Here is a 26,952-nt window from a genome sequence, read left to right as displayed (position 1 = left end):
ATATAGCACTATCCCTGGAACTTGTCACTGCTCAGAAGTGAAGAGTACATGTATTCAAGACTGTACAAATAACCAAGAACAAAATATGTGCATCTAACCTTGTATCATTTGCGACACACTGAAAGAGGCTTGTTTTTATGCATAATATCTTTACCCACCCAATCCTTAATGAATTGCCAATTTCTTCTTGTTGTTGACATCCTTCTCTCTTGGGAGACATTTGGCTGGGAAAATGTATGGTTTAGACATACATGCGCAGTACAAGACTTATCCTAAGGCAGCCCACCTTAGATTTGGGTAGTGAAGTGTAAGTTTATAGGTAGTGAAGTGATAACAGTGATAACAGCAAGAACCTTTATTAAACTACATAACTGGGAAACAGGGGCAAAGCAACTGCTTATATACATTCCTGAAAGCCTGGGCCACTCCCACTCCTAACATGATTGGCTCTCTAAACTTCCAAACTGCGAATCACAACTCAGAGTTCAAGGGCCAATGGCAGAGGCCCAAATCCTGAAATGTTCTGTGACTGGACATCATGTATCGAATCAGAGCACAGGAGCTCAAAATCCTGAGTCCAGACTCAAGCTCAGACAAACACAAACCACTGAATACATAACCGGTAGTAAGAGTGGGAAGAAGCAGGAAGATCTTATTCCAAAGGGGCACACAGCCCTCTTGGAAGATCTCCCTGTGCGAGATTGTAATGAGAGGAAGAGATTGTTGATGCTCACTGTTGTGACGCGGGGTTTGTGATTTCAGCTCTCTTGACATAATATGCTGGAGACAGTTCTGTAGTAACACTTCTTTATTAAAGCAAACAAGACTGAGAACTGAGGAGGGGAGAGCTACATTTATAGGGACAGGGAACTAGCTAGGAAGGATACATTTTGGAGGGAACAATATCAGGCAATCACAGTCCTGCCTTTTGGAGGAAACCAATAAGACAGAGGATCCAAATACAGCAGCTTAAATGAACCAATAGTAGCTGTACCCTCTGGAACCAAAAGGCAGTTACTTTACCCTAATGCAAATACAGACAATAATAATACAGATATAAAATCCTTTGACTCAATACACAACACTCTCACACACAGGCAATGTTCAGAAAGGTAAATGTGCATCCAGGAAGTGAGGACACAAATTATGCTGTTGTGCCACAATTTACGTCCATTGGTACAAATGGCCCGTTTACAGGCAGGGGAAATGAGAGAATGAGTGTGTGCCCCCAAGCCACACACAGAGAGGTTTTCTTACGCACTAGGGGAGCTGCACACATAAATACAAATAATGTTCCACGATGCCCGGTTGGTTATACACTGCTCTCACCAGCTCCATCTGGTACGCAGGCTGAGACCCTATCTGCCCGCGGACTGTCTTGCCAGACTGGTGCATGCTCTAGTTATCTCCTGCTTGGACAACTGCAATGCGCTCTATGTGGGGCTACCTTTGAAGGTGATCCGGAAACTACAACTAATCCAGAATGCGGCAGCTAGACTGGTGACTGGGAGCAGCCGCCGAGACCACATAACACCGGTCTTGAAAGACCTACACTGGCTCCCAGTACATTTCCGAGCACAATTCAAAGTGTTGGTGCTGAGCTTTAAAGCCCTAAACGGCCTTGGTCCAGTATACCTGAAGGAGCGTCTCCACCCCCATCGTTCTGCCCGGACACTGAGGTCCAGCGCCGAGGGCCTTCTGGCGGCTCCCTCGCTGTGAGAAGCCAAGTTACAGGGAACCAAGCAGAGGGCCTTCTCGGTAGTGCTACCCGCCCTGTGGAACGCCCTCCCACCAGATGTCAAAGAGAAAAATAACTACCAAACTTTTAGAAGACATCTGAAGTTTAGGGAAGCTTTTAATGTTTAATAGGTTATTGTATTTTAGTGTTTTGTTGGAAGCTGCCCAGAGTGCCTGGGGAGGCCCGGCCAGATGGGTGGGGGTATAAATATATTATTATTATTATTATCTCACAGTGAGTTTCATGCTGTTCGTGGGTATTCAATGAGCATCTGACTCTGCTTGGGGAGGGAAGTATTTGTGCCCATGATCCCATGGGTGTGCGCCCAGTAAAAAGCGCTGCAGCTCCGTCACCAAGGACTTGTCGCATCAGCATCTCTCTCTCTCGGTGACCCTGAGCTAATGCCCATTTATAAAGCGAATGGATTGCCTAATCCTATGGACTTGCACAGAGCTTAGCCTGGCTGCGCAAGTACATTCACCCAGGTTAACTCACCCCATTAACCTCTCACTGGACATCATCTGGGAGAGGCCAGCTCTGCTCAGAAGCTGCTGCCTGGCTCTCAGGGGCCTCCTGAGGCTACCTGGTTAATATTGCAAACCGCACGAGCGTCACAAAGTGCCCCTTCGGGAGAAGGGGGTGGGGCTTGCGTTTCCCAGCAGCAGCTCCAAAGGTCACTATGTAGGAGGGTGCAAGGCAGCCAATGAAGGCAGCTGCCATTTTCTGCCTGATGCCTCTCGTCAGGCCTCCAAACTAGTAGAAAAGTTATGGGGGCGCAGCTTGACAGAGCTGTGTTTGGGGGCTCCAGGGCCTTCCAAGTCAGCAAACCCTCAAGCCGCTTCGGCTCAACCATAGACACAGGCTCTACATTACCTTGCATGGTCAAGGAGTGTACTCCCAGTTCAAGTTAGGATGCCTTCAGGGCCGGATTTAGGTTTGATGAGGCCCTAAGCTACTGAAAGCCCTTTATATGTCCAGTTATCCTTTGTCAACAACAAACTGTCGCTGTTTTTTGTGTTGAATATATGCTATATGGTAACTTATGGACCTAATAGGTATCTAAAGCCATTTGCACATGATGCCATGCAAACCAGTCCATGCAGAATGTAGGCACCCTATACAGTGGTACCTCGGGTTAAGTACTTAATTCGTTCCGGAGGTCCGTACTTAACCTGAAACTGTTCTTAACCTGAAGCACCACTTTAGCTAATGGGGCCTCCTGCTGCCGCCGCACCACCGGAGTACGATTTCTGTTCTCATCCTGGGGCAAAGTTATTAACCTGAAGCACTATTTCTGGGTTAGCGGAGTCTGTAACCTGAAGCGTATGTAACCTGAAGCGTATGTAACCCGAGGTACCACTGTATATAGATATGAGCAAACCAGTGATATTTTAGGGAGCAGGCTAGCAGGCGGGGCCCATGACTTACATCATAGGAGTCTACACAACACAACACAAAACACTGTTGCTGTATGTAGTTTTTTATCTTATATTTTGGAAACATACATCCAGTTTTTCTTTTCAATTTTGTCTCTCTGTCTGTCTGTCTACCCCCCCCCTTTCCCCTAAGAGGTTCAAGGCAGCATCCATGTTCTCCTGCCATCCATTTTATCTTCAAAACTCTCCTCTGAGGCAGGCTAATGGTGACAGATACAGTGGTGCCGCGGTTTACAAACTTAATCCGTTCCTGAAGTCCGTTCTTAAACTGAAACCATTCTTAAAACAAAGTGTGCTTTCCCTAATGAGGCCTCCCGCCACCGGTGCCCTTCCACCGTTCAGCTTCCGTTCGTAGACCGAGGCAAAGTTCGCAAACTGGAACACTACTTCCAGTTTTGCGGAGTTCGTAAACTGAATAGTTCGTAAACAGGACTGTTCGTAAACTGAGGTACCACAGTAATGAGTTTGCTCTTTGGCTGAGTGGAAGTTTAAACCTGGTGCTCTCCAGAATATTGTTGGACTACAATTCCTATCACCCCGACTAATAGGTACATGGTGCTGGTGGAAGCTGGATTCTAGCCATGTCTGGACTCTGGAGGGCACCACGTTGGCTACCCCTGCTCTGACCATACTGCCTCTCTTAAGAATCTCATCATTACCATTGCACAATACAGCTCTATGAATTCAGATTTAACACTTACAGTCTACCTGAGTGCCCAGTTTGCAAAATTCACACCCAGTTATGCATAACAGGGAGCACATGCGCACTGCCAAACTGTGCCTCTCCCTGCACCCATGCCTCCCTGATAACATTTTTTAAAATACACCAATGGCTGGCACAACATCATTGCATCACAGGGCCTCCTCTGAATTGGGCCCCTTATCTCTGAAATACCCTCCTGAGGGAAATTCGTATGACATCTCCCTCTCCACACACACACCCCCATGCTCTGTCGGCCTTAAAAAGGTAAAGGGACCCCTGACCGTTAGGTCCAGTCGTGACCAACTCTGGGGTTGTGGCACTCATCTCATCTCGCTTTATTGGCCGAGGGAGCTGGCGTACAGTTTCCGGGTCATGTGGACAGCATGACTAAGCCGCTTCTGGCGAACCAGTGCAGCGCACGGAAACCTTCCCACCGGAGCGGTACCTATTTATCTACTTGCACTTTGATGTGCTTTCGAACTGCTAGGTTGGCAGGAGCTGAGACCAAGCAATAGACGCTCACCCCGTCACGGGGATTCGAACTGCCAACCTTCTGATCAGCAAGTCCTAGGCTCTGTGGTTTAACCCACAGCGCCACCCACGTCCTTCTGTCGGCCTTAGAAAAGCCTTAAATACTTATTCTTTCTGTTTTACATTTGGATGATTTAATGGTTGTGATATTTAATGACTGTTTTATGCACTGCTATTTTAATGTTAGGTTATTTTAGAAAATCCCATTTTAAATTTTAGGCTTTTAACGTCGACTTGTATCGATCTGTTGTAATCTGGCTTGGGAGAACATACACCTTCAGAGGCGGGCTAGAAATCCATTAAAATGGTGCTAGCTGTGAAGGCATTTCTGTGTCCTCCCCCTTCTTGGCAACCCGCCCCCCCTTACACTACACTGCCTGCTACCTGCAGGGAGCTGGAGGTGTGGAAATCCTAATGCAATGAATTATTGTGACACACCTTCCCACATGTCGAGACACGGGGAGACAGGGGTCAGTGACACCCGGTCATTTGCCCCACATTCGACTTCAAAGCAGCTTAGCACTTCTTGATAAAATCAGTGCTTTTTTCTAGGGGGGGCACAGGGGTACGCATGCCCCTAAACATTTTGTGAATCTTTGTACTTTTGCCCATTTACTATATTGATTTCCCCCAATTTGAACTACGAAATGGTGATTTTCTTGAGTCAAAAGGAGAGTACCCCTAAACATTTTTTTTTTAGGAAAAAAAAGCACTGGATAAAATCATACCTAGATACAAATAAAACTATGCCATTGCTACATCGAATCACAGAATTGGGAGGGATCCTGAGCACTGCTTTTTTTCGTGGGGGGGGGCGCAGGGGTACACATACCCCTAAACATTTTGTGAATCTAACGGGAGAAAAAACTAAAAAAAAAATTGTTTTAGTTTCTTCTCTAGCAAGGTGAATCATCAGTTGCATTGCTACCCCTGTCCATTTACTGTATTTATTTCCCCTGATTTGAACTATAAAATGGTGATTTTCTCCAGTAAAAATGAAATTACCCCTAAACATATATATTTTTTAAAAAGCACTGATCCTGAGGATCATCTGTTCTGACCCTCTGCAATGAAGGAACATGCAGCTGGCCCACAGAGGGATCAAACCTGCAAGCATATTAACATGGATCACAGATTATAATACCCTAAAGATACAACACGCACCTGCACAGGATAGCCTTGGAAAGAAGCTGCAAGTCCCACTCTGTCGGGACACCTTAGGAAGTGAGTCACGGTCTTGCGCTGCCTCCACAGCCCTGCTCCATGTGTTGGCAGGAGACAGAATCTTGGGCAGGATTTCACCTCCCCTAAAGAGTTTATAAGTGATAAGGCAGCCTCTGGTACAACATACACAGGCTGTAAAGGTCTTTAAGGCTAACCGCCGGTGCTTTGAACTAGGCCCGGAAGCGAAGAAGCAGCCGGTGGCGGCATGTTCATTTCATACTTGCAAGCAAAAGGAAGTGGGCAGCCGCGAGGTGTGCTAGCTACAGCTTCAAAGCAGTCTTTTAAGGACACACTGCATACAGCGCATTGTAATTGTCAATCACACTTAAGTACGTAACAATGGGGGGGAGAGCTGACTGTAATGCCAATATAAAAAGATAAAGATAAAGGACCCCTGGACGGTTCAGTCCAGTCAAAGGCGACTATGGGGTTGCGGCGCTCATCTCGCTTTCAGGCCGAGGGAGCCGGCGTTTGTCCGCAGACAGCTTTCCAGATCATGTGGCCAGCAGGACTAAACCGCTTCTGGCGCAATGGAACACCGTGACGGGTGTCAGAGCGCACGGAAATGCAATTTACCTTCCTGCCAAAGCAGTACCTATTTATCTACTTGCGCTGGTGTGCTTTTGAACTGCTAGGTTGGCAGGAGCTGGCACAGAGCAACGGGAGCTCACCCTGTCGCAGGGATTCGAACCACCAACCTTCCGATCAGCAAGCCCAAGAGGCTGAATGGTTTAGACCACAGCACCACCTGCATACAATATGCATCACCTCTGGCAAGCAATGCACCCCTTTGGTTTCAGATAGCACAGGGGTAGATGAGTCTAAAAAGCCTGGGACACAAATTTCTGCAGTCCTCCACCAGCTATGATGGCTCATTTAGCAGATGTAATGTATTTAGCATAAACTTGGGAAGTGTACACTCGATTCTGACCAAACAAAGCCTCCTAGAGCAAAATATACATCAGAACAGGCCTCTTCTGCAGTGGCTCCCCATATGTGAAATGCACTCCCCAAGAAGGCTCACCTTCACTGCAAATCTTTAGACACCCAGTGAAAACATTCCTCTTCTCCCAGGCCTTGGGCTAATTACACAATCCGTGGCCTTTTAAAATGAGGGGGATTATTGTTTTATTTGTTTTTATGTTATGTGTTTCTGTGTTTTTATACCGTAAACTTCCTGTGATCTTTGGATGAAGGGCGTTACATACATTTTAATAATAATAATAATAATAATAATAATAATAATAATAATAATAAGCAGTACTTTTTTCTGGGGGTATGCAGGGGTACGCATACCCCTAAACATTTTGTGAATCTAATGGGAGAAGAAACTTAAAATTTTATAATTTATAATTTCTTCTTTACCACGGTGAATCGTCAGTTCGGTTGCTACCCTCGATGGCGGCCTTTTGTACATTTACTGTATTTATTTTTCCCAATTTGAACTATAAAACTATTTTCTTGAGTCAAAATGAGAGGACCCCTAAAAATTTTTTGGGGGGAAAGTACCGATAATAATATAATAATAATTTCATCCAGACTGACCACCCACGTTCATAACAATACCTATTAGGTTAAACCAAACAACCTGTGCTGAGCCAGGCCGTAATGAGCTTCCTCAAGGGCAATCCCTGACCTCCAGACCTTCCAAATGTCCCTATTTTCCAGGGACATCACTGATTTAGAGAAGCCATCCCGGTTTCTGATTTGATCCTGGAACGTCCCTATTTTCATTGGAGAAATGTTGAAGGGCATGGAGTTATCCGACCCCCGAGCCGTCTGAGGGCAATCCTGTACAGGGAAGATTTTAAAAAAATGTTTAGTGTATTATTATGTTTTTATATACCGTATTTTTCGCCCTATAGGACGCACTTTTTCCCCTCCAAAAATGAAGGGGAAATGTGTGTGCGTCCTATGGGGCGAATGCAGGCTTTCGCTGAAGCCTGGAGAGCGGGAGGGGTCGGTGCGCAACGACCCCTCTCACTCTCCAGGCTTCGCGGACCTCTCCGCAAGCAGCGGGAGCGCTCCCGCCGCTTGCGGAGAGTTGCCTGCATGCCAAAGCCTGCGCGTGCTGAGATCAGCGCGCACAGGCTTCGCGGACCTCTCAGCAAGCAGCGGGAGCCAGCGCTGGGCTCCCACGGCTTGCAGAGAGCTGCCTGTTTGGGGGCTGGGGTCGGGGGAAGCTCGGGCCTCCCCCGCCGCAGCTCCGCGCCTGGGGGGGAAATAATTTTTTTCCCTTTATTTCCCCCCCAAAAAACTAGGTGCGCCTTATGGGACGGTGCGTCCTATAGGGCGAAAAATACGGTATGTTGGAAGCTGCCCGGAATTTCTGGGGCAAGCCAGTAAGATGTATGGGGTATAAACAGTAAAATTATCAGGCTGCGTTAATAATATATTATGCCATATTATTGCTATTAGTAGTACTGAATTAGGGACGCAGTCGGCGCTGTGGGTTAAACCACAGAGCCTAGGACTTGCCGATCAGAAGGTCAGCGGTTCGAATCCCCGCGACGGGGTGAGCTCCCGTTGCTCGGTCCCTGCTCCTGCCAACCTAGCAGTTCAAAAGCACGTCAAAGTGCAAGTAGATAAATAGGTACGCTCCGGCGGGAAGGTAAACGGCGTTTCCGTGTGCTGCTCTGGTTCACCAGAAGCGGCTTAGTCATGCTGGTCACATGACCCGGAAGCTGTATGCCGGCTCCCTCGGCCAATAAAGCGAGATGAGTGCCACAACCCCAGAGTCAGTCATGACTGGACCTAATGGTCAGGGGTCCCTTTACCTTTACCTTTAGTATTGAATTAAATTAGCATGGCAGCCCATTGAAAGCCACTCTAGGTGCTAAAGTAGCAGCATCACGATGTACAGTGCAGAAATGCAAAAATGCAGTGATCAGAGCATCAACCAGGTTTTTAAAAAGCCCATTCTAGCTGAGACAGAATAGACCGATGACTGCTTTGGGCTTGCCTAGCTCCAAAAAGAAGCCTCACTCAGAACACTGACTCATGCAGAAGCACAGCGGTGGGCTCCTTTGAAGGCAGCTAATTCACACTCTGTTAATAAGTCTTTATGGGTGCAAAAGTGAAGAAGTGGCCCCCCGCTTTGATTCAGAGAAAAAAAAGTGCCCCAGCTACCAGAAGTTTATGAAACACTGTTATATAGCCAGCTTTCTTTTTGTTGGACAGATAAATGATTAATTAGATGGGAATAGATGATTTAATAATATAGGGTTGCTTATTAATTCCTTTTTGTGGAGTCCTGCAGGTCAGCACTTTGCTGAGAGCCTTCCAAAAAGGAACTGAGCTAACAGTTGTTTGCTAGGACAAAAGGGACTAATGGTCGGATCCTGTTCCTGGCTGGGATCCAGGAAGTCTGACGTCAGAAGTCCAGAGACTTACCACTCATATGTATAGATGCTGGAGAAGGGGGGGGGTTGCCCATGACTGAGGGAGGTGGGCCGGACTGAAGGGTGCCTGGAACATACCTGAGAAGCAGCAGAGGGTGAATGTTGCAACTGAGGTGCAATGCTGCTCGCCAAGAGGCTCCTGGCCTAGAGTAATTATTTTTCCACTTGGTAGCTGGATGTTGGGACGTTTCTATCTACAGTCTACAACTTCATTAACATCTATCTACAACTCCACTAGGGACGCAGGTGGCACTACGGGTTAAACCACAGAGCCTAGGGCTTGCCGATCAGAAGGTCGGTGGTTCGAATCCCCGCGACGGGGTGAGCTCCCATTGCTCGGTCCCTGCTCCTGCCAACCTAGCAGTTCCAAAGCACATCAAGTGCAAGTAGATAAATAGGTACGCTCCGGCGGGAAGGTAAACAGCATTTCCGTGCGCTGCTCTGGTTCGCCAGAAGCGGCTTAGTCATGCTGGCCACACGACCCAGAAGCTGTACGCTGGTTCCCTTGGCCAATAAAGCAAGATGAGTGCCGCAACCCCAGAGTCGGTCACGACTGGACCTAATGGTCAGGGGTCCCTTTACCTTGACCTTGACCTTTTGTTGGACCTTCATGAACTTATCTAAAAGACTGAGTTAAGCATTTGAAAAATCTGTTGAAACCAGACATTATAAGTTCATCCTAGGTTGGGTAGTTTGCAAGTCTCTGTGGCTTTGTTTAATGTTTTGTATTTTTCTCAAAAGGTTGATTAAGAATGTATAATTGATTATTCTGTGTATATTAATTGCCAACGTGTTGCATGAGTCTCACTACTTCTTTCAGCAGCACAGGTTGCATTTTTCTAGGATGTTGGGATTTTGGCATGACCCATCAACCAGGGATATGCCCATCCTGGTTTCCTCACCCCCATACCCACCCACACCCCACACACTAAGGGCTGGCCAAGTGCAGAAGCAACCCAAACCGTCCTCTAAACTGGACAGACAGACATTTTTAAAGGTCCTAAATTGACAAGCAACATACAATCTGAGAGGCGCACCTCTAGATTTCTTGCAAAACCATGGAGCAGAAATGGACAACTGGGCTGGAACTGGGACCTCCCCCAGATAAATTTATCCAGCCCCTGGTGGCCCTACAAACTTGTAATCAAGGCATGTCAAGGCATGCTTGTCATTTCATGGGTAATAATAATAAAAATAGCCTATATGTTTTCCAAGCATTTTTGGATTGCACATGTAAACCACCATGCCTGATCATACATGATCTGAAAGCATTAATCCTTCATTGCTATGTGGCACCCAGCTTATTATGGAATCTGATAATCTGTAAGAACGGTTTATGTTGCTAAAAAAACACTTCCAGCCCTCAGAGCACTGACTGCGAGGAAAAATGTGTCCTGAGACTAACTTGGACATCTGAACTACAAAGGATGCTGTCACAACTCTTGCGTTGAGTTGAGAGAGTTGAGTTGAGAGTTGAGAGAGCCAGTGTGGTGTAGTGGTTAAGAGTGGTGGACTCGTAATCTGGTGAACCGGGTTCGCTTCCCCGCTCCTCCACATGCAGCTGCTGGGTGACCTTGGGCCAGTCACACTTCTCTGAAGTCTCTCAGCCCCACTCACCTCACAGAGTGTTTGTTGTGGGGGAGGAAGGGAAAGGAGATTGTTAGCCGCTTTGAGACTCCTTAGGGTAGTGATAAAGCGGGATATCAAAGCCAAACTCTTCTTGCGTTGCACACAAGGCTGTGCAGGCTCTGGAAATGGCACTCCAGCATCTTTTACCAGATTCCATCAGGAATGAAGTACTGGGGGAACCAAAATGCCTGGGCCAGCCATGCTTCCAGCGTTTAATTCAGTCCTGGTTTTAGCAACACTGTGGTTATTTATCTTCCTGTGGTTATTCCCTCCATTGCTCTAGTGACACAAAGTTTCCATCCTCCTAAGTGGTCAGGCACGGCAACAAATCTCATGGGGTGCGATATTTAATCGCACAAACTGCCCTTAAGAGCGTGATAGGACAGAATGGAAGCTTTATAATGATGCATGATGTGCTGGTGGCAAGCAGCCATGCCATTTGTGTAATGTTTAAAGGGGATCTCGGGTATTGCTGATTCTCCTCCTACTGAGGCTTCTTGCAGAGAGCACTTGTTGCATTATTCAGGGCTGGGGAAATCTTTTACAGAGTGACACCGACCCTGTTCATACAATCCAGGGGTCAGCAAACTTTTTCAGCCATGGGCCGGTCCACTGTCCCTCAGACCTTGTGGGAGGCCAGACTATTTTTTTTGGGGGGGGGGAATGAATGAATTCCTACGCCCCACAAATAACCCAGAGATGCATTTTAAATAAAAGGACACATTCTACTCGTGTAAAAACACGCTGATTCCCAGACCGTCCGTGGGCCGGATTTAGAAGGCGATTGGGCCGGATCCGGCCCCTGGGCCTTAGTTTGCCTACCCATGATTCAATCAGTGCAGGTAATGCTGAGTAGCATTGCAATGGCAGGCCTTGCCTCTCTCTCTCTCTCTCTCTCTCTCTCTCTCTCTCTCTCTCTCTCACACACACACACACACATACACACACACACACACACACACACAGTCATACCTTGGAAGTCGAATGGAATCCATTCCGGAAGTCCGTTTGACTTCCAAAACGTTCGGAAATCAAAGCACAGCTTTTCGGAAGCCGCGGAAGCCCCATTGGACGTTTGGCTTCCAAAAATAGTTTGCAAACCAGAACAGTTCTTTCTGTGTTTGCGGTGTTCGGGAGCCAAAATGTTTGAGAACTAAGCTGTTCGAAAACCAAGGTACAACTGTATGTATGTGTCTGTCTATATCTATCTATCTATCTATCTATCTATATCTATCTATCTATCTATCTATCATCTATCTATCTATCTATCTATCTATCTATCTATCTATCTATCTCTGTAGACTCTCTGCGCAGCCAGGAACCCTGATATCATTATGATCTCTCTCACTCACACATATTCTCACAAACAGAAACTTCTGTATCTCACACTGTTCAAGCAGAGTAATGATAAAACCCAACTGTGACCTGGGGCCTCTCCTACGTTAGTCATAAAACAGTGTGTTGAATGCAACAATTTTACATAGTGGTTTTTTAAACTTTGTTATAAGGATTTAATTTCTGACATATTTATAGCATGTGGTTTTTTCCCTGTGTGCAGATCCACCCTGGGTCTACTGAGTGTTTGCCATATGCACACCATCCAGAAGCCTGTCAACAGGCAAACAGATACAAAAAAGGGAGAAAGCTACAGTCTGTAGCTAATTGCTATCAATTCAAAGTTATTGATAAACATATTAATCTAAATGTATTAAAATGTTGTGCTAGGGCACAAACATTTCCAGATGCTGCCTTGCCTAACTTAACGGAGGAAGCATTCTTCCTGTTATTTCTGAGTGGAGCTACATCAGTAAATAATCTGCTAATTGAATTAATTGATTTAGATAACATGTCAGAGCTTGAATTGCCTACAGATAAGACACCTGTGCACTGGGGGGTGGGGGGCAGGTAGGGACCCGATCCTGTTCATCTGTAGGTCTTATGAACAAGCCAGGGAGTGGGGGGAGGGGTGGACTCCTTCGCTGCCACTCTAGCCGCTGCTGGCATATGGTGTCTTTCAACATGTAAACTACATTTCCCATGATGCCAAGAGGCCCAGTTACACACAACAACATCTTGTGTCACAGTGCAGGCTGTGATTCAACCAATAGAGATCACCATTTGTTTAGCTCACTGCGAGAAGTGAGGTTACCGGGAACCAGGCAGAGGGCCTTCTCGGTAGTGGCACCCGCCCTGTGGAACGCCCTCCCATCAGATGTCCAGGAACTAAACAACTATCTGACTTTTAGAAGACATCTGAAGGCAGCCCTGTTTAAGGAAGTTTTTAAAGTTTGATGTTTATTGTGTTTTTAATATTCTGTTGGGAGCCGCCCAGAGTGGCTGGGGAAACCCAATGAGATGGGCAGGGGGAAATAATAAATAATAATAATAATAATAATAATTAGTGGGCTCTTGAGCCATAGCATGCTCAAGAGACCCTCAGCACCTCCCAATGACATAGCTGAAGTCAAGGCTTGCCCAAGACATTTTGGCAAAATGGCACCCCCTCCCTGCCATGGAAGAATGGGCGAGTGAAGATTTTCATCAGGAAAAAAGAGGGTGGGGAAATAAAGATCTACATCAAGATTTGCTGCCCTTGTGGATTCTCCTGCCCAAGGCGGTTGCTTCGCCTTGCCTCATGGGTGAGGCAGCTCTGCTTGGAGTGTGCTGGGTTCTAGGAATTCCCAAGCAGTTGAATACAGTGGTACCTCGGGTTACATACGCTTCAGGTCACATACGCTTCAGGTTACACACTCCGCTAACCCATAAATAGTGCTTCAGGTTAAGAACTTTGCTTCAGGATAAGAACAGAAATCGTGCTCCGGCGGCGCAGTGGCAGCAGGAGGCCCCATTAGCTAAAGTGGTGCTTCAGGTTAAGAACAGTTTCAGGTTAAGAACGGACCTCCGGAACGAATTAAGTACTTAACCCGAGGTACCACTGTATCCTGGATTTTAGTACCAGCTCCATGGTTTGGGGGACCATTGGGCACGGCACCTTTTGTGGGGTGAGATGTGTGAATCAAACATTGTCTCATCTTGTCATTCTGGTGGCCCTAGGAAAAGTGAGGATGGAACCAGGCAGAGGGCCTTCTCGGTAGTGGCGCCCGCCCTGTGGAACGCCCTCCCATTAGATGTCAAGGAAATGAACAACTGTCTGACTTTTAGAAGACATATGAAGTCAGCCCTGTTCAGGGAAGTTTTTGATGTTTTATCGCATTTTAAATATTCTCTTGGGAGCCACTCAGAGTGGCTGGGGTATAAATAAATAATTATTATTATTATTATTATTATTATTATTATTATTATTATCAGGTGGGCCCTTTGTCATCTTGGGGGCTCAGCAAATGCCAGACCCTACCACCCACTGAAGCAAGCCCTGCATCTCTACATCCTGTTGAAAGAGGTTCTGAGGGACTGTTGTTTTGCTGCAACAGTCATCTTGCCTCCTGGGCTGAACCTACCAGCTCATCTGGACTAGCAGCAACGAGAACTGAGATTTCCCTCCCTGCCCGCCAGCTCTCTCACCCACTGCTGCTCTCGCATCACATGATGTAAAGGAATCGTTACTATCTGGAAAAATTCAGAGAGCGCAGATAAAGCACTAGGAAGAAATTAACACGACTATGGAACACTTGTATTAGGCTGGAAACAAAAATCTCACTAATTGCCTCTCCCAAGCGCAGCCAAGTAAATCCAAGGCCAGCCTGAGGCTATAGATGCATCATAAAAATGTAATATATCACAAGGTCACAGAATTTTATATTCTGTGTTAATCTGGATCAAGCACACACACATCTTGGTGTTAATGTAGGCAGTTCAGATTCCGCTCTTCCTCCACAATCAAATTCTGAGATTAGGAAAGTCACCCCGTGTTTTTTGCTACGTTTTTATTTAACATGCACAGTTGTGCCTGAGACATGATGGTTAAAGGATTTAAATGGGAAATTCGTTCCCTGTAAGTCATCCTATGTATGCTCCCTGTAAATTCCTGCAAATCTGGGTACAAAGACCTTTTTTTTAATCAGTCACATTGGGACAGTGTCCTATAGGCTGTTGTGCTTTCCTTCAGATTTTCCCTTCAGCACAGCAGCTTCTTGAGGGAATCTACTGTCATTATGTAAAGTACTCATAGAAATGATGAGACGCAGGTGGTGCCGTGGGTTAAACCACAGAGCCTAGGACTTGCCGATCAGAAGGTCGGCGGTTCAAATCCCCGCGATGGGGTGAGCTCCCGTTGCTCGGTCCCTTCTCCTGCCAACCTAGCAGTTCGAAAGCACGTCAAAGTGCAAGTAGAGAAATAGGTACCGCTGTGGCGGGAAGGTAAACGGTGTTTCCGTGCACTGCTCTGGTTCGCCAGAAGCGGCTTAGTCCTGCTGGCCACATAACCCGGAAGCTGTACACCGGCTTCCTCAGCCAGTAAAGCGAGATGAGCACCACAACCCCAGAGTTGGCCACGACTGGACCTAATGGTCAGGGGTCCCTTTACCTTTACCCATAGAAGTACAGGCGAAAGGTTTGGTGCCCCTGAGGTTTAAATGGGCACAAGTGCTCCGAGCCACAGTCACCTGCACATGCAAACATCTCGATGCAACTTATAGGGCCTTCCCTTTGCCCCACATTGCATACCTGAGTTTGTTATTTCCTTTGCCTCCGTAAAACAATATTCTGTAGACCTGGTAAGCATGGGGAGGGGGGACCATGTTCCTATAGATTAGGGTTTCCCAAACTTGGGTCTCCAGCTACAACTCCCATCTTCCCTAGTTAGCAGGAGCAGTGATCAGGGGTGATAGGAATTGTAGTCCAAAACCAGCTGGAGATCCATGTTTGGGAAACCTGGGTGATGGAAAGCAAGAGTTTGGAAGTCTCCGCAGGTGCAGCTTTTCTGCTCCTTACCTAATAAGCAAGCACCACCTGCCAAAATCCCCTCTTTTGCAGAACTATTTAAAAAGCAGCCAAATTGGTGCCAGTCTGAGAAACCACTTTGGCCAATTTCCAGATTTCTTAAATGGCAGAAGGGAGCTACCTTGGCCCTGTTCCAATCCAAGAGGAAAATAATAATAATAATCTCGGTATTGTGCTTTTATGAGTTTTGCCTTGCTTTCAGTCAAAGCATTTCCCCTTGTCTAGCACTATGCCACCCTCTCCAAGCCTGCAGGCCAACACTGGCACTGTAGGTCCTTTCCTTCACTGCGGGGGGTTGGAATAGATGACCTGCCTGGCATCCATTCCAAGTCTACAATCCTACCTCCCTACCACAGCTACTCTGCTTTTACCCCTCTGTTCTTTTCACTTACCTTTGCAGCAGCCAGTGCCCCAAATGTGAGCTGCCTCTCCTCCAGGTGAGACCTCCGGCTGTGCCTGGGGGGTGAAGCGTGTGCCTGGGAGGGGAGGGTGCGCTCCCAGCCCCCCTCTGCCCCGCTCAGATCAGAAGCACAAAGAGATACCTCTGCATTGCCCGAACGGCAAAGTCAAAGAGGAGGCATCTCTCCACATCTCCAACTCAGCAGGGCCCAGTTTGGCTTCGATCCCCGGCGTGCGTGTGTGTCCAGAGGCAGAGATGGAGAAGAAAGCTGGTCAGGCCGGTTTGAGTTCAGGGAAAGCTGAGAGGCAGGCAGACTTGGGCAAAGGGAAGAGAGTTTCTCCACAGCCGGCAAAAGTGATTCCGGGTCCTGGCGCCCTTGAAAACCTTCCTCCCCTCCGCCTTCCTGGGTCAGAGACGTTATCAGCTGTCTGGCTGAATTATTTACCAGCATTCCTGGGCTGCCTTGTTTAGTTACCTGCCTGTTTTTCGCCCTCTCCCTCTCTCTCATACACAGCCTGACAATTAGTCTATGTATGCATTACTGCTTACTGCTTACTCCAGCCCCAATGTGCCCTCACCACTGGTGTTTGAAGCCAAGTACATATGTCCGTTAGCCACAAATAATAATAATAATAATAATAATAATAATAATAATAATAATAATAATAAAACAACTATTATTATTATTATTTATACCCCACCCCAACTGGCTGGGTTTTTCCAGCCACTCTGGGTGGCTCCCAACAGAATAATAACAATAATAATTTTTTTAAGAAGTGATAAAACTCCAAACATTAAAAACTTCCCTAAACAGGGCTGCCTTCAGATGTCTTCTAAAAGTCGGGTAGTTGTTTCTTCTCGTGACATCTGATGGAAGGGCATTCCACAAGGTGGGCGCCACCCTCTGCCCGGTTCCCTGTAACCTCATATCTCGCAGTGAGGGAACTGCCCTCAGAGGTGGACCTCAGTGTCCGGGCTGAACAATGGGGGTGGAGATGCTCCTTCAGGTATACTGGGCTGAGGCCATTTAGGGCTTTAAAGGTCAGCACCAACACTTTGAATTGTCTTCTAAAAGTCTGGTAGTTGTTGTTCTCTTTGACATCTGGTGGGAGGGCATTCCACAGGGCGGGTGCCACTACCGAGAAGGCCCTCTGCCTGGTTCCCTGTAACTTGGCTTCTCGCAGTGAGAGAACCGCCAGAAGGCCCTCGGCTCTGGACCTTAGTGTCCGAGTAGAACAATGTGGGTGTAGACGCTCCTTCAGATATACTGGACCAAGGCCCTTTAGGGCTTTAAAGGTCAGCACCAACACTTTGAATTGTGCTCAGAAATGTACTGGGAGCCAAGGAAGGTCTTTCAGGACCGGTGTTATGTGGTCTTGGCAGCCGCTCCCAGTCACATGTCTTGCTGCCGCATTCTGGATTAATTGCAGTTTCCGGGTCACCTTCAAAGGTAGCGCCACGTAGAGTGCATTGCAGTAGTCTAAGCAGGAGATAACCAGAGCATGCACCACTCTGGCGAGACAGTCTGCGGGCAGGTAGGGTATTCCATACTAGTTTCTCAAAAAATGCCTCTGTCTGTCACTGGACGACCATCTGCCAAGTATTCCTGCATTACGGGCTTGAACTAGATGTAACTTTGGGTGCCTTCCAACGCTGTAATTCCATGATACAAGGAAATGATGCCCCTGTTTGATACGCTTTCCCTCAAACTAGCTTCCATCCAACTTGAAAACACAAGCTGTGGTTAAGCTGAGCTATGTACGCTTCAGACAGCCTCTGCCCTTGTGCGGTTGACAGCTTCCTTGAATAGAAGTCGGGAGGGTTGCAGGTGTGGCGAAACAATTTGGGTAATACACATTAAGTGAAGACATCCTTACACACACACACACACACACACACACACACACACACACACACACCCTGGTGTGCACAGCAATGCTACAAATGTGATTTGAAGCACAAAAATGAGGGGGATGACCTCACTGTGTTTTAAGCCGCTAATGTATACATTAGATATCGGTCACAGAATAGACATGGAAGCGTAGGAACGACTGTGGAATATGGATATAAAATTTACAGCATGTTATGGTTTAAGAGAAAATTATATTTAAATGACATATCGTTGGTGTCTAACACCTAGTAAACTGGCAAAAATGTATAAATCTAAATCAAATAAGTGTTGGAAATGTAAAGAGAAAGAAGGTTCATTTTATCATAAGTGGTGGTCTTGTAGTAAGGTTAAAGCTCACTGGGAAATGATATACAATGAATTGAAAAGGATATTCAAAATAACTTTTGTAAAAAAACAAACCAGAACCTTTTATTTGGGAATTATAGGGACAGAGCTACCTAAGTCCCAGCAAAGGAAGAATGGATGCGAAAACTTATGGAATACGCAGAAATGACAAAACTGACTGGAAGAATAAGAAATCAAGATAACAAACATTTTATAAAAGAATGGAAATGGTTTATTGAATATTTGCAGATAAGTTGCAAACAGATAAAAACATTGGCAGGATTATTGTAATAAGAGTACATATTTAAAGTAGATAATTAAATGAGCAAATTAAATGAATTTGGATGTGCAGAAGATATTGAAAAATAAATTTAAGGAACCGCAGAAAGAGGGGGAAGAAAGTCAAACTTTGAAATGTTAAATTGATTGTAAAACTAATGAAATGTATAAACTTGAAAAGTATAAATATTTTTTTTAAAAAAAATAAAGACACCCTGGGGAATGCTGCCAGGTGGCCAGTGCAGGCAATAAGGAACTAGAGGAACCATGGGCATGATCCGGCAAAAGGCATTTCCTGATGCAAAAAGATCTGGAAAACCACAAGCTATTTGGAGAAAATAGGAGATGTAAATGCAATGTATCATGCTCTCTAGTATTCCGGCAAATTGTCATTCACGAGGTTGGTAGAACCCAGCCCATAAAAGCCAGCACAACAAAACACTTCATTACATGTGCGTTAGATCTGAACAGCTGTCACTTTTGGCAGGATGGGTAAGAACATTTCTGGTTAGTTCTGTTGCGCCCCCTGCTGGCAAGCCAATGTAGTGTGCCTACTTCCCAGCCTTTCACAGCCTCCTTCCTCTCACTTTTCTGTAACTGGCTGCTGGGTCTTCTTCCTCACACCCCACTGCATTTCTTGCACCCCCATATTTCAGTACCTGCTACCAGCAAGTATGTCCTTCATCGTATGCATGTGCTGCTTCTTACCTATCGCTCTTAATTTGCAAACTGCTTTTACAATTGCTCAAATTTCCATTCCACAGATGAAGCAAGAAAAGCAGTTCTTACAAATTAAACACTTGAGTGCCCAGCTGCTAATTCTTATTGCTTGACACTGAAATTCTGTTAGTATGTTAAAATGTTATTTATGTATGCCAATACTTTGGCCTGTGTTTTGTTAGCCCCAAAACAGAAAACGAGCGAGGTCACAACCAAAGAAGGATGGCAACTGAAGCTGATGGAATATATGCTCAGCTTGCGGACTTAACATATAGAAAAAGAGAACAAGAAGAACATACGTTTAGAGAAGATTGGAATATATGGGGGGAAATTGTGTACACTTGAAGACCTTGGCAGCTTTAAGATAAATTCAACAGTGTAAATAAATTTTGATGGATGTAATACAATGGTACCTTGGGTTACATACACTTCAGGTTACATACGCTTCAGGTTACAGATGCTTCAGGTTACAGACTCCGCTAACCCAGAAATAGTACCTCGGGTTAAGAACTTTGCTTCAGGATGCGAACAGAAATCGGGCTCCGGCGGCGCAGCGGCAGCAGGAGGCCCCATTAGCTAAAGTGGTGCTTCAGGTTAAGAACAGTTTCAAGATAAGAACAGACCTCCAGAACGAATTAAGTTCTTAACCAGACGTACCACTGTAATGGAATACTGAATGGTTTAGTTTATGTAAAGTATTCAGAGCTTTATGATATGCAAAATGAAGCAGGGAAAGAGAAGAAGGGAAGTCACTGATATTTTAAGGATGTTTAAATGAGTGTTTTAAATTGTAAAACAGAAAATTTAATAAAAATTATACACATACACACACTAAAATGCTGTTTTTATGTGCCTAAGGAATCAGTGGTGCTTTGAGGTTCCATCTCTCCGCTAATAGTTCTTCCCTGAGGTTTCCCATCTCTCCTTCAAGGAATATTAATCAGCTTAGGACTCTAAAGACGACTGTGTACCAAACACTGCCCTAGCAAGGGAGGGCTGGCGATTAGCAAGACAGAAATAGATGACATTCTTCTTGATTGACTTGGAAGGGTGTTGGAGGAGGAGAGGGGAGGATTCTTCATCATCTACTTATTATTCAAGATCCACCCAAGATCTGTCTTTCCACCCCACTCCACCCTGTTACATTACATGATCTAGGAGATCTAACAGGCATGATGGGGTGCAATGCTCTGATATTGTGTCAAAGTAGATTAGTGGAATCATATATGATGGAATCCTTTTAAATAAAAAGGATGTTTCCTGACAACTCAGAAGCTCTCTGCATACATAATACCTGCCAGGACCAAAGTATGTGCCTGGTGCCTTGGCACAGAGTCTTTTTTTTCTTTTCTTTCAAGGCACAGAGAATACTCTCTCCTACTTACAATGAACTAAAGGCATTTCATATCTGTGTAGGCCTTGTGCGTTGTTCTGTGGCCATTAGTACCAGTGAAGAGCTGCTAGCCTGTCGTTTACTTCACATTTTTCTTTGCTTCTGTTTTTTATGGGGGCCTATAATTCAGCTTTATAAGGGACCCGGGTGGCACTGTGGGTTAAACCATAGAGCCTAGGGCTTGCCAATCATAAGGTTGGCGGTTCGAATCCCCACAACGGGGTGAGCTCCCATTACTCGGTCCCTGCTCCTGCCAACCTAGCAGTTTGAAAGCACGTCAAAGTGCAAGTAGATAAATAGGTACCACTCCGGCGGGAAGGTAAACGGCGTTTCCGTGCGCTGCTCTGGTTCACCAGAAGTGGCTTAGTCATGCTGGCCATATGACCCGGAAGCTGTATGCCGGCTCCCTCGGCCAATAAAGCGAGATGAGCGCCGCAACCCCAGAGTCGGTCACGACTGGACCTAATGGTCAGGGGTCCCTTTACCTTTATAATTCAGCTTTCAGATGATTGCTGAGCAGCAATCTCACAGGAGCACTTGAGGCCACTAGGGTGGGAAAGATCTGAATTTGGGAAGTATTGGCTCAACTAGATGAGCTCCTGGTTTGTGAAAAGTCTTTGGCAGATGGGGGGGGGGAACAGGGTGTGAAAGAAGGCAGAGATCTGTTCCTTTGCGGCAATCTAGGTATGAAACCAGTCAAAGAGTAGAAAATTCAATTGAGGATAGACCCCGCCTCTGGTTTCCTGCCTGTTTCTGTTTAGAAAGGGTGCACTGTGAGGATCAGGAATCAGTTTCTGAACCTGGAGTCTGCATATGCTCCAAACACCTTTAGTTATCCTGTTTTCTGTCCCTGGTAAATCTCTGTCACTAACTTGCGCCCATGTCTGTGGTATTGAACAGAATGTTTAATATAGTGAATATTTGTAATAAATGTAATATAATATTTAATTTCTCCGTGTACACTGGAGTGTACTCAATTTCTTTCCTCTTCCCCAGTCAAATAACAGCCTTTCCAAATAGTAACAGTTATTGAATGTACTTCCATCTAAGAGAAATGTATGCAGTAAATTAGAGAGGTGACCTGGAGGTCCTATATTTATGGTAAGCTCTCTGCAGGTGTCCCTTTGCCTGTCTGCACTCGGAGTCAAACCAGGTGGCAAATTCCGTTAACCTTTTTGTGGCAGTATTTTGGATCACGGTTGTTAAGTGTTGTCAGAGCTGCCCGAGGTCCCAGCTCACAAAGGACCAACGCTGCTTCGTTGTTAAGTATGAAAGTCTTTATTGAAGTTCAGTTTCACTTTCACAGCCGCAGCGTGCAGCCCTACGTCTCAAACTCTAGACCGCTGAAGCTCCGTCTGAATCTCCTCCCCCCAGACACCAGTTTAAGACCCTAGCCTTGCTCCACCTCTTCCTTTGCTCTTTCCTCCTCTGGTTCCGCCTGTCCGTCGGGGTCTCGCCCTTCCTAGACTCTTCTGACGCTGAGTCCCCTGAATCTTCCCCCTCCCTCCGGCGGGCTTTAGGACCTGGTTCCCAATCCGGGTTTCCTGCTGTCCCGCGCACCTGTACATTTGAACTTGGCGCGCGCGCCCAGCCTGCAACTTTCCTCCTGACCATTGCACTGCTGCTGTCACTGCTCCCCCCTTCGGGGAGGCTAGCTGGAACTGACCTCCCCTCCGTTTCCCCACTTTCCGATGGGGGCGTGGTCAGCCCTGACTCATCTTCTCTCCCCGCTGGAGGAGACGCTGGTCCTGACACATGTGACTCTTCCCCCCCACTACGCTCTGGTGGGGAAGCTGGTCCTGATCCCCCGCTGCTGCTTTGGGAGTCCCCGCTGGCCCCTTGTTTCTGGTGCGTCCCCCCTGGGACCCCCCTTGCCCTGACCATCGGCGCCCCCTTCTGGGAATCTTCTGATTCGCTGGAGAAGCTCATGGAATCTCTCGGGTCACTGTCATACTCCCCTACGCTGCCCTCGGATTCCTCCCCTTTGCTCTCCATTTCCTCTCTCCCCTGTGCTTCTGCTCCTGAGCCCCTGACAAGTATAGTTTTAGCCTTTCTGTGAGTGTCTTGAATAGTTCCATGGCCTCAGCAGCGGAGTTAGCGGATATAATCGCAGTATGGATGTCCTTTAGCTCAGCTATTTGAAGAAGGTGAGCCAGGGCTGTGTTCAGGAGGGGGAACCAGTTGATTCTTTTAGCTGCGGATATGCCAAGATTTGCATTAGGGCTATATTGCGGTTTTACGATAGAATTGTTGAGGAGCGGACCTGCAAAAGCCAGAGTTAAGGGTAAGTGGTCGCTTTCAATGTAATAGCCCACTTGGAACTCCGTGACAAACTTGTATGCAAATCTTGAGATTAAGATATAATCTATGACACTACCGCCAAACTTTGTGAAGTGGGTGTATTTCCCAGGGCAATCCCCCTCTATATTGTCGTTTAATATCAGAAGGTCCCTCTGCTTTGCGGCCTGGGCTAAGCAAAGTCCTGGGTAGTTGCATCTAAGATCTTTAGAATGTACCTGAGCTGCTGCCAACAAGCAACACAACTTGATCCTTTGGATTCTGGAAGATTAAGCGCTCTTCATTTTTTCAAAAAGAAATCTCTTACGGTCCATTTACTGCAAATAACCCCATGCTTCGGAAGCCAGGGCAAGACAGGCTGCCGCTGAGTATGTATGCTCTCATGACTTTGTTTGCTTCATGCATTTCAATCTTTTTTGCAGAAAGGCAGCATAAAAATAAGCAGGAAAGAACTTCTAGCAGTGCTTAGAGAAGGCAGACGCCCAGAATTTACAAAGAATGGGAATGTGTACAGGAATATATGATAAGATTTGGTTTCAGAGCTTAAATTTAACATGCAGTAACCTGAAGTACGCAAGGATACAAGAGAATATTACAGTACAAATGGAAAAACAAACTTCATAGCTATCAACACAACAAGAAATAACAGTATGAAGAGAAGATCGCACATGGCTGAAGGGAAGTACAGTGGTACCTCGGGTTACAGACGCTTCAGGTTACAGACTCTGCTAACCCAGAAATAGTACCTTGGGTTAAGAACTTTGCTTCAGGATAAGAACAGAAATCGTGCTCCGGCGGCACAGTGGCAGCAGGAGGCCCCATTAGCTAAAGTGGTACCTCAGGTTAAGAACAGTTTCAGGTTAAGAACGGACCTCCAGAATGAATTAAGTTCTTAACCCGAGGTACCACTGTAATGGGTAAAGGGGGAGGGAGGTATAAGGCAGTAATTGGAAAATTGTAGAGGACAAACATGCAATTTAGGAGGTTAAGAACAAGGAATTAAAAGAAGAAGACTTAAGTTAAAGAATAGTAAAATAAGGAAATCTGAGAAGAATTTAGTACAAATGAAAACACGAGAGTCGTGTTACTGCTTCTATCTTGGTTTATGTTGGTTGTAAAGTCCTCTGTTGTAAAGATTGTACATAAAATCAATAAAATATTTTTTAAAAAACAGAACAAGGGACTATGGATGAAACCAAGTGTGTGGCTATTGAGAGAAGAAGTTGTGGTCCTCCTGCAATGTGGTGATGTAGTTCTCACTGCCAGCCCCTGGCATTTGACTATCTCAAGCAACTGTACCTCATGATCTGGAAAAGGCACGCAAGGCTCCCTTGCGGTGGGAAAAAGCATGCTGGGCCCCAGTTCACAGACCACGTGCAAAGGAATGTGAGGTGCATCAAACACATGCTAATTCACTGCCACCCCTAAATATGTCTGTGCCTCACTTTCACCTCTGCTCCCCCAGCAGTGGCCCTCTGAGATGTGGGTGCCGTCTATGAAATATTGCAAAGAAGAGAGATATTAGTCTTGAGATTTAAATGTAATAGTGAAAATAACTTGCCGACAAAGTTAAAGCTATGGTTTTCCCAGTAGTGATGTATGGAAGTGAGAGCTGGACCATAAAGAAGGCTGATCGCCGAAGAATTGATGCTTTTGAATTATTGTGCTGGAGGAGACTCTTGGGAGTCCCATGGACTGCAAGAAGATCAAACCTCTCCATTCTGAAGGAAATCAGCCCTGAGTGCTCACTGGAAGGACAGATCCTGAAGCTGAGGCTCCAAGACTTTGGCCACCTCATGAGAAGAGAAGACTCCCTGGAAAAGACCCTGGTGTTGGGAAAGATTGAGGGCACAAGGAGAAGGGGATGACAGAGGACAAGATGGTTGGACAGTGTTCTCAAAGCTAGCAGCATGAGTTTGACCAAATTGCAGGAGGCAGTGGAAGACAAGAGTGCCTGGCGTGCTCTGGTCCATGGGGTCACGAAGAGTCGGACACGACTAAACAACAACAACAGTGAAAATAAGAAATGTAAATCAAGTAAATAGATTGGAAAATTTTCAGATGTGATTGATGGAAGTAAAAAAAAAAATGTATAAGATGTTAAAGTACGTTTAATTATTGTTGAAAATGCTATGTTGAAAACTAGTAAAAAAATTATATATATATATAAAAATAGATGTGGGTGCCATCACGCTCACCCTGCGTGGTTGACCTTGGGCCCTGCCTCTCTTTCCCTCGGAGCTTTCCTCCCCCTTCCATTCACAGAACTGATCCCAATCTCTCCTGGGTGACGTGAAACACTTTTGAAGGAACATTTCCTCCTACCAATCGCCAGAGGCTCTGGAATCTGGATTTCCCCGGTTCCAGCCTGGATAATCATAACTTCGCCAGGCACGGGGTGACTTTGTGACTCTCAGATCCCAGGAAGGAGCAGCACTGAGCTTCGTACCTCGGCGTACCAGGCCTGCCTGCCTGCCTGCTTCCAACCTGCACGCGGGAGGGCGTGGATCCAGTCTGTGCTGGGCAGGGAAGGGTGGTTGTGCAAAGCCTCTCAGCCTGATCGCAGTTATTCAAGTCCTTGAGCGTCCTCTAATCCCATCAAACAACAGAACTTGAGCTGGCTCTCTCTCTCCGCCCCCCCACCCCTCCCTCCTCGTCCAGGTCTCATGGCACACAGCTGCAGTCTTTTCAGGGGTGATGCGGCCTGTGACTGGGGGGGGGGCAGCAGCACTGCAGAACATGTGGCTGTATCAAACAAGATGCCGGGGTGCAGCCTTTAGATCAGGGGTAGGCAACCTAAGGCCCGGGGGCCAGTTTGCAAACTATTTTTGGAAGCCGAACATCCGAAGGGGCTTTTGCAGCTTCCGATTGGCTACAGGAGTTTGCTGCAGCCAGTCAGAAGCTGTGCTTTGGTTTCCAAACGTTTTGGAAGTCGAACGGACTTCTGGAACGGATTCAGTTTGAATTCCAAGGTATGACTGTGTGTGTGTGTGTGTGTGTGAGAGAGAGAGAGAGGGAGAGAGAGGGAGAGAGAGGGAGGCAAGGCCTGCCATTGCAATGCTGATCAGCATTACCTGCACCGATTGCATCATGGGTAGCAAACTAAGGCCCGGAGGCCAGATAAGGCCCAATCGCCTTCTCAATCCGGCCCGCAGATGGTCCGGGAATCAGCGTGTTTTTACATGAGTAGAATGTGTCCTTTTATTTAAAACGCATCTCTGGGTTATTTGTGGGGCATAGGAATTTGCTCATATTTTTTTCTCTTCAAAATATAGTCTGGCCCACCACATGGTCTGAGGGGCAGTGGACCGGCCCCCGGCTGAAAAAGGTTGCTGACCCCTGCCTTAGATCATGTGCTGGGGCAGCTTGGGAGCACAATGGCAAAAGGTCAACCCTAAAAGCTCTGCCTTTGTTCCTGTCCTTCTTTAATCTCCCCTTGGAATCCTCCCTGGGAAGGATGAAATGGCCAGTGCATTACAGCATGCCCCCCCCCCCCCGAAAGCCAGAAAATCATACAGCCCTCCCCCTGCTTTTTAGCCAACTATTTCCCCACCCCAAATTCAATTTTTCTTAGAGCCTTGCCTAAAATTCCATGCTGCAACTTCCTTAAGCCAGGAGCATAGACACTATTTGTTCTCTTGATTTGCATTTTATCGAGTGGCAGCAAAGGAACTGTTGACGAGTCAGGTCTCACACTGGGAAAGCGTAGCAGGCAATGCAAGTTGTGAGAGACCCCTCTCCCTGTGCATAAGGCAATAAGCCTCATGACGGGTCAGGCTTTGGTTCACCTGCTTGACACCTGCCTGAAGTTGGAATCAACACAAAGGGGTCTCTTGGACCAGGAACTGGGAAGGAAATAACTATTAGGAGGTACAAGCCTCACCTGTTCCATCCACAAACAACAGCTAGGCATGCATTGGCATCTAATGGGTAGTTCAGCCCAAACAGGAAGGTATTTAAAGGTTTTTAAGAGGATGCTCCCCAATTTACACAATTTCACTTACGCACTTGGGGGCCCAGAACAAAAACCCTGCATAAGTGGGTGGGGTGTGTGTGCTTGTATAT

At 46.4% G+C, this 26,952-nt stretch overlaps 1 protein-coding gene across 2 annotated transcripts in view; it reads right to left on the bottom strand.

Moving 5' to 3' along the window:
* The window catches only part of PALM3 (paralemmin 3), a 42,982-nt gene extending 26,629 nt beyond the window's left edge, over nucleotides 1–16,353 (bottom strand). The window contains exon 1 of one of the 2 annotated variants that reach the window (XM_053370669.1): nucleotides 15,954–16,353. The gene's annotated coding sequence lies outside the window, so the exon portion shown is untranslated. The remainder of the gene's footprint in view (nucleotides 1–15,953) is intronic. The other variant, XM_053370670.1, reaches the window with a different exon arrangement.
* Between the last annotated feature and the right edge of the window lie 10,599 nt (nucleotides 16,354–26,952).

The sequence above is a fragment of the Podarcis raffonei genome, chromosome 17, assembly GCF_027172205.1.
Source record: "Podarcis raffonei isolate rPodRaf1 chromosome 17, rPodRaf1.pri, whole genome shotgun sequence".
In the NCBI taxonomy this organism is placed as follows: Eukaryota; Metazoa; Chordata; class Lepidosauria; order Squamata; family Lacertidae; genus Podarcis; species Podarcis raffonei.
The sequence above is the reverse complement of the archived record's forward strand: the minus strand, read 5'-3'. Positions and strand labels throughout refer to the sequence as shown.